Source organism: Bidens hawaiensis, unplaced genomic scaffold (assembly GCF_021521415.1).
Source record: "Bidens hawaiensis isolate Kalapana, Puna unplaced genomic scaffold, B.hawaiensis_p1.1 tig00007737_1, whole genome shotgun sequence".
Taxonomy (NCBI): Eukaryota; Viridiplantae; Streptophyta; class Magnoliopsida; order Asterales; family Asteraceae; genus Bidens; species Bidens hawaiensis.
The window spans coordinates 553,808-562,803 of record NW_027491536.1 but is presented as its reverse complement, the minus strand read 5'-3'; the positions used below and the strand labels follow the sequence as shown (position 1 = coordinate 562,803).

Here is an 8,996-nt window from a genome sequence, read left to right as displayed (position 1 = left end):
CTTTCCATTCAACCAAGGAGTTATTTCATAGGTTTTGTGTTACAACGTTATATATAAAATATGAATTTTGGGAGAGTGGGCCTGGGTATATCGCCCTTCCCATGGGCCGGGCCTGTCAATGGTGAAAGACAACTTCATACGCCAATAATCACAAACAACACTAAATAGCTCAAGCCCACCATCTCCTGTTTCGAAGAAAACATGCCTAAATCACTATACTGCCGCTCCGGTTGAAATTGACGTAACGAGAATTTAAGTGTGAAATAAGTACAATTTTTCTCATACATGTTATGTTTTTCTTTAAATAAAAAACAAAACCCACATGGGCCACTATTTAGGAATTTATTCACACGTTAACCATACAACTCAAAAATATCAGAATCATAACTATTCATAACTCCAATTTTTCGTTCACTTCATTCACACTCCTATTTTGACTTCACATTCACCACTTTATAAACTCTACATCATCTCCACAATTTTCAAGCCATCCATTAACACACACTTAACAAAAACACACACACACAAACCATGGCTACTTCCATTAACCTCATTACATGTTTCATGTTACCCGTTTTGCTTTTCGGATCCTATGGTTTGTGTGAATCAGTTCCAGGTCTTTACGTGTTAGGGGACTCGCTAGTGGATGCGGGTAACAACAATCATATGGCTTTGTCTCTGTTAAAAGCCGATTTTCCTCATAACGGGGTTGATTTCCCGACTGGAAAAGCTACAGGACGGTTTAGTAATGGCAAAAATGCTGCTGACTTTCTAGGTATGTTTCAGTGTATTGTTATCTAATACGATAGCTAATGAAATAATATATGTCAGACTTACTTGGTCCTTACTATACCGTGTCCAATTATTATTAAATAACTGCACACTACATATAGGATCTCATTTGTTCCTTTAAATTTAATTAATAACTTATATATTAAATTTAAAGGAACAAATATCTATAAGATTTTCTTGGTATTTGTGTATACCGATTATAGTGGACATGCAATTACTTTAAATAACTGCATGCAGTATACGATATAATTCGTTCCTCCAAATTCATATATAAGTTATTTATGTAATTTAGAGGAACAGATGACTAACAGAACTGTATCTAGGTTAGTTATAAGCATTGAAGATCGATACATACACTTTGTGACTGGGATTAAAATATTATGTGTGATTTTGCAGCGGAGAAGGTCGGACTACCATCGGCGCCACCATACCTGTCACTCGTGTCGAAATCAAAGAAGGTGAATAGCACGAACGCGACGGTAAAAACTTTGCATCGGGAGGTGCCGGCATCTTCAATGGAACTGATGACCTATTTGTAAGATTACACGTTTCATATTATTGAAAGTTAATAGAATTTAACCATTCATTCATGGAAGCTTCTATTTCGTTATTCATATTGTATAGTTTCAAATCAACAATAAAAGTATATAGTAATATAGATAAAGTTATACCCCCTGCTTGCGGTGCACGCATATAATGTATATATGTGTGAACCCTCGGGTGGGCAAAAGTAAAATTACACTAATTTTGACGTTATTTTACTAATCTCATGAAAATAACGTTAAAAGTGGCGGAAGGTTAACCAGCCATCATGTGGTGGCGTTGATAGCCGAAAGACAAGAGCACATGCACCAATCAGCCGGTGTCCCGATGATTGAGTGCTATGTGCCTTATGTCCAAGGCTTGATGCAAAACTACTATCGAGCCGGGGGTCTTACCGGAAGCAGCCTCTCTATCCCTATGGGATATAGGTAAGGCTGTCTACATCTTACCCTCCCCAGACCCTACCATAGCATTGCTATTGGTAGGATATACTGAGTACGATGATGATGATGATGATCATGAGATAACAAAGTTATGGTGGTGGAAGGACATATGTGGGGTTGATCCGGGTACTACGTGTACGTGTTTTTTATTAAATATTAAAAAATATATATACTCAGTTTATTAAATACATTTTTTATTAATATTCTTATACTCTTTTTATTTAAAAACATATAAAACAGTTCAAAGTTTTTTTAATGATATATAACATATTTTCAAATATGCTCCTATAAACCAAATGTCTATTTGGATTTAGAGGAAAGTTAACATACAAATATTAAAAGACTGTATTAATCATTCGAATCAAATAGTGTAGTTATGTAATTACATAGTATTGTAACTACACTATATTGTAATTATATTACTTGATTCGCATAGTTAACACGTTAATTTAGTTTGTATTTGGTCAAACCTCAAAATATTTTAATATTGTTTTATTAATATGAATTTTCGTAAAAAGGTTTAAACTCTTTTCATCTTATAACTTGAAATAGAAGACAATTGCGTCAAAAAAGCCACTAAATTTCATCTAACTTAAATCTCAAACTTTAATGTATATATTCATAGCATGTTGGAATTATGAAAAGAAAAAGATGGGACCGCATATATTGTTAGTTTGTTACATAATTTTTTTTATGAGAACCCGTTACCGATAAATTTAGGAGATCGCAACAATACCGTGCTAATTCTCTTGTAATGAACAATTGAACATATCTCTTAGTTGGTTAAAGGAAAAACAAAATCATTGAAATATGAATTCGAATGGCTCGCCGCTAGCCATTATGTCATCATCCTTAAGGCTTTTTAACAAACATTTTCTAAAATTATGTTTTTACGCTCACCGTTATGTCATCCTTGAGGCTTTCGAACACGCATTTTCAAAAGTATGTAAATACGCATATATATGCCTGAGCGTATAACGAATAATATTATACAATCACATTTGCACCATTATTTTTTGTTATCGTTTTAAACAATCAAACCCATAAAAAGCTGAGAAAAAAAAACACAAGACATTTTATGGTGAACTACAGAATAGACATATCCACTAAGATCAATAATTAACCTTTGCGTGGAATTAAATTATTTTACTAACTGAGCAATTAAAATCGGTTAGTATACCAAAAACAATAATAGTTTAGTTATGTTTATAAGTAAACCAATGCAAACATAATATGAAAAACATTCATTACAAAATAATGAAAAATTTTAAGAAATATTTAACATGTAACAACTAATAAAAACTTATTCAAAATAATATTACATAATAATGAAAATATTTATTTAGTAAAAGAGAGTAATTTAGTAGTTTACAAAATAAAAACTATATATTGTATTTTAGCTGAAATATTCAAAATGAAAAAAATATAAAAATTGAATGCGGTGAACGTGGATCGAACACGTTACATTCAGATCTTCAGTCTGACGCCCTCCCAACTGAGCTATCCCAGCAATTGTAGTAACTACTAATATTATTCTATTTATATTACAGACAGAAACAATTTCCATGACAAAGCAAGTGGGCTTCTACACACTAGTCCATGATCAACTGGTTCAGAAAATGGGCTCAGCTGAAGCCCAAGCCCACTTATCAAAGTCTCTATTTCTAGTTGTCATTGGAAGCAATGATCTCTTTGGTTAGTTCAACAAAGATTCTAAAGCTTCTAAACAATACACCCCACAACAATATGTTGATCTCATGGCCTCCACTCTTAAAGGACTTTTGAAGGTAACTAATTAAGTTTCAAATCATTATAGTTACATTTACGTACTTTAATTTTGATGACGATATATTTGATTTGGCTGACACAGAGACTGTACGGGTTGGGAGTGCGTAAGTTTGTGGTAAGTGGAGTTGGAGTGATTGGTTGTTGTCCGGCACAAAGAAAGCAAAACACCACTAGCAACTGTAAGGTGGAAGCCAATTATTGGGCTAAACAGTACAATGTTGGTCTAAAGGCTTTGCTAAGTGAATTGAAGTCAGAATTGTCGGATATGCACTACTCTTATTTTGACACGTATGGTGTTATGAATGGTCTTATCCAACATCCAGAAACGTATGGTATTTAAAACCTAACTTTCTATTTTCATTTTTATTGCAACATATAAATCTTAAATCAACATGTCAAATGACAAGTTGCAAGTTACAAAAGTAACGTACTATTTATTTGAGTTTATCAAGTTTTCAATAAAGTTTAAAGAAGCTGGTATTGTTTCAGGAATTACGGAGATAAAGGCAGCTTGTTGCGGTCTTGGTAACCTTAAAGCTGACATTCCTTGCATCCCAATTTCAACTTACTGCTCTAACCGGAAAAACCATCTCTTTTGGGATTTGTACCATCCAACGGAATACGCCTCTAGTATTTTTGCCGGTCTTCTCTATAGTGGATCACCACAAGTTACTACCCCAATGAATGCAGAACAACTTACTAAAGTCTAAGACAACAAAAATTACAAATACACATGCGCGCACACACATATTTATACATTCGTAAACATGCATATATGTATCAAAGTCATATGTATTTTTTTTTCTTAAAGCTTGTTGTAATAGTGTTTATCAATCCGATTAATGTAAGTTGGTTTTTGCTAGTGTTGGTTGTTAGATTGATTTGTGTCTATAATTATACTATACGAATGAAATGATTTATGTGATTTTAAACTTGGAGGAATATAAATTGACATATTGGTTCTTTCAAGAGTTTGAGAACGTATATGACCGATAGAATGGCGCAGATCAATAACCGAAGTGAATATATCAAATAATATTTGACATTAGGAGCTTTATACTTCGAGGGAGATAAACCTGAATCACATTTGCGTATTTGTCAAGATGAAGTAGATAGCTTAATGTCACAAATACCTGTTTTGTGCGACCTTTTTAAATTTGAAAAGCTAAATTCCGCATGAATCATAGTTGCGTATTTGTGCAACTTTTTCTAAACATAGTCCTAAAATCCACTTTATGATCATTTTGTGAGACTCGAACGCGCACCCCTTTATTTTTTGTTTGTATATATTGAGCTTAACCACCTTACTTGAACAAAATGTTTCAATAATATGTCAAAACCCTTGGCTACAAGCCTACAAGTTTTCCATAACTACAAGAAGGCAAACAAACAATGATACAAACAAGAATCCAGAAGGTTAAAATGAAACCTGTTGATGGAAAGGTAAGTGGTCCACTATATCATCATACTTCGCTAGACCCGAATTTTTTTTAAAAAAAAGTAATATGTATCTTTGTGAAAAACAATATTATATTTAATGTCAAAACTTAATTACATAACAATTAGTTGTGGGTTCTAGTCTCATTAGAGACGTGCATAATTTATGTTTATACAAAAGTATTTTACACAACTCAAATCATAACCAACTATGCTCATTTAAAAAATAAATTATTTAAACCCAACAAAATACTCATTTTACTTGAGACCCAAAATATTTTTCTTCTCGAAGCCAACCCTAGCGCCACACCAAAACGAAACATAACTATAATTTTTGGTTAATCGGTTCTGACTTAACCAAGCTACCCTTGATTAATTGGCTAACTCGGTTATTTACTTATTTTTCACGTGTTTTAGTCTCAATATATTAGATGGATCTAGAAATAACCAAACATGAATCATAAGTTGATGATTAGACATCCACATAATGGAAAGTTGATCACAACTTAATGATTAAGCAAGCATAAATTATACATAACTCTAAAAGGGTGACAAAGTTTATTCATAATTTAGTTACTTTTTTTATGAAGCTATCATTTTTTACAACTTTAGTTAATTCTTAAGATTTATCATACTTCTATATCAACAAATAGTGTAATACCTTCTTTTTTTGGAACAACTAGTATACATATAATCTTATCTTATTTATAAATCTACGCGTTTTTTTTTATCATGAAACTTGAACCATCAAGTATGTGAGAAAGGACACCTATCCCGCACACCTTAAACCGCCAGGTCACATGCTCTTTGGTAGACCAACCACATTTGACTTTGTTATTTTGTTTTTTAAAATATTGAAATTAACATTCTTACAATAAAAATATCGATTTTATGGTACTTTAAATTTTATAAGCATATAGGTGTCTTTGGTACTTATATATATACTACTTAGTTTTTAAATTATTATTTTTACGACAAATTCACAATGATCATGAACAAAAGATAGATGATGGTCTAATGACTGATGTATAACCTAACATGTATAGTTGTTAAATATGTTCTAGATACAAACTAGTAAATGTCCTCGCACGTTGCGGCTGAAACGTTGATACACATAAACCCACATGAACGTTAATAAAAGATAAAGTTAATAAAGTTTGTCTTTATAAAACTTTAGGTTGTCATGAATAAAACCAAAAAAAGTTATATTTGCCCATATGTTTTGTTCACACATTATGGAAGCTTGTTATATCAAGGTGTATGTAGAAATATTAACGTGACAACAGTGTATTCAAAATTTAATATATTGTTATGTTGCGATAAAAAGAAGTTATTATATTTTATTTAATTTGGATTGGTTTTGAGCGAAACTTATACTGAAACGTAGATAACAATAAGGATTTTGTAATGGTATATTCGACATATAAGAAAACATTATATTTTATAATTTGTTAGGGATAAAATAAAATACGCAAAATATATTTATAGAAATAAAACTTAATTGAAGGAAGCCGTCCATCTATAAACAAATATGAACTTAAAATAATATTCTATTTAAATTCAGTTTTGGAAATGAATTGAATTGTAGATGTGCCTGACAACATAACCGTTTATTACCAAATGTAATAAAGTTAGTAACTCGCTCCATGAATAGTAACTTATGTGAGTAACTATCATTTGCATTTTAATATATATATAATGGTGGTAGATAGAGGAATTGAGGAGTGAATTACACAATTAAACAAGATCGGTTAAGAGTAATCCAAAGATGAGTGACATTCTAGAAAGTCACTATGTATGTAACTTAAAAGAAAGCCGTGAACTGATAATAAGTTGAATGTACAATATTGATTGGTATAAAGTCATATAATACGCTGCATACAAAAATTAGTGTGTATAAAAAGGAAAATTGGATTTTAATAATCCCAACTTAATGCAGTTGGCTGATAATAATCCTAACTTTGAAAGTAGCTGTCACTGGTCCCAACTTTCACACTATTTATTTTCATTGGACCTCTGTTAAAAAAAACTTAACGACGTTATGTTTTTTTCCAAATTTCAAACTGATATTTTAGGGCTTTTGATCAGAATGAGAATACGAGTCGATTGATGTAAAACTTAACTCGAAACGACGCTTCAAACAACTTGATTTTTGTTAATTAAAAGTTCAAACACCGAAATTGAAGCTTCCTTTAGTCGTTTGGACCACCGTTTGGAAATAAGTTTTACATCAATCGACTCGTATTCTCATTCCGATCAAAAGCCCTAAAATATCAGTTTGAAATTTGGAAAAAAACATAACGTCTTTAAGTTTTTTTAACAGAGGTCCAATGAAAATAAATAGTGTAAAAGTTGGGACCAGTGACAGCTACTTTCAAAATTGGGGTTATTATCAGCCAACTGCATTAAGTTGAGATTATTAAAATCAAATTTTCCTTATAAAAATATAAAATCCATTAGCCTTTTATAATTTTGCAACAAAGGCACTTTAGTAAAAGCAAAAAATACGAAAAAACGTTAGCAATTTATAATAAGAGATAATGACACATACTTTGTTACATAGAAAACCAAAGTCAACTTTGAAGTCTCTTTCTTATGTTTATTTTATGATATAAACTTAAAAATTACTATAAACATATATTGTTTACCAACAAGTCTAATACAATGAAATCGATGCTAAATGTTTACCCACAAGTTATATGTTAGACCGAATCACCGTTGATGATTTCCCTAATTAGTTGATGATACGAAACCACAACTTGATATTTTATTATACGAATATATTTTTTTTGCACTATCATTTAAGATAAAAACGACGTTCTTAATAACATAATATTTATATATATAGTTAAAAGAAAGTTTTAAGATATTTTATTATTTTAAAAAATGTATCAATGATAAAGTCTAATGGCAATTGTCGTCCTCTATCTTTATCTTTGTTATTTATTAATCTTGTACCTCATATCATCACCAACTCTTTATAAGCATACCTAGTCGCATAAAATATACGACAACCTAGTTGGAAATCACGTGTTAGCTATAAAATTAAAAAATGTAATCAGTCATCATACAAAAATAATGAAAACGGTTTTTAGGGCATAATTAAGTATTAAGAACGTATAAATATGTAGAGAAATTGACAAATAAGGGAGTATCATGTCAAAGGTAAAGTTTTTTTTTAATGAATATTTAGGAGATTTATTTAGAGTGTATGAAGGTTGATGGAGAAAATAAAATGAATATTTTGATTGGATGTACTTCTTATATTTTTTTTCTGTAGTTCTTTTTTTATTTTTATGTTTTTTGTTTCTTGTGTTTATACCGTGTTTGATGCCACGTTCTATACAATGATGCTTGTGTAACATATTTTAATTATGTAGATATACTAATTTGATTTTTAACACTTATACTCAACCATTTTTTAATTAGTTATAACTATATATACCTAATATATACCTGTATGTATTTGACCCTAAACAATATGAAAAGTGAACTCATCATTTATGAGAGGAGGTTGTGATCCAAGTGCCATTTTATCATTAAAAGAAATACTACAACTATACATACTTTCAACAAAAAATTCTTAAATATTCAAACGCATCGTATTTTTGCCCGAGCATTAAAAAATATAATAACGACTCAAAATCATCTTTAAAAAGTTATAGAGAGTGAACAATAACTTTTTAAATTTAAAAAAATCATTACATTTTCTCTTTACTCAACTCACAACCTTTTAAACCACTCCTTATATTATAAAAACCTCATTCACATATTATGGGAGATTGGATGAGAATGCTCTAATAGACTAAGAAATAACAAATAAAACGAGTATGGGCTTGAGAACACGATTTATAAACCAAGTTGAAGTTCAAGCTCTCGTAAATCAAAACAAATCATGTTTAAGCCTTGTCAAGCTTGGCTCGGCTTATTTACGTCCCTAAATTTAGAAAAAAAAAACAAAATCATCATAAAATCTGAATTGATATAATTTAA

The 8,996-nt window shown here is 30.7% G+C and overlaps 1 pseudogene across 1 annotated transcript; it reads left to right on the top strand.

Annotated features, from left to right (window-relative positions):
• Nucleotides 1–290: 290 nt before the first annotated feature.
• Nucleotides 291–4,428, top strand: LOC143635826 (GDSL esterase/lipase At5g55050-like; annotated as a pseudogene). Its single transcript, XR_013154131.1, has 5 exons — nt 291–775; nt 1,189–1,327; nt 3,329–3,565; nt 3,649–3,898; nt 4,056–4,428. The product of XR_013154131.1 is annotated as a GDSL esterase/lipase At5g55050-like (transcript).
• Nucleotides 4,429–8,996: the final 4,568 nt, after the last annotated feature.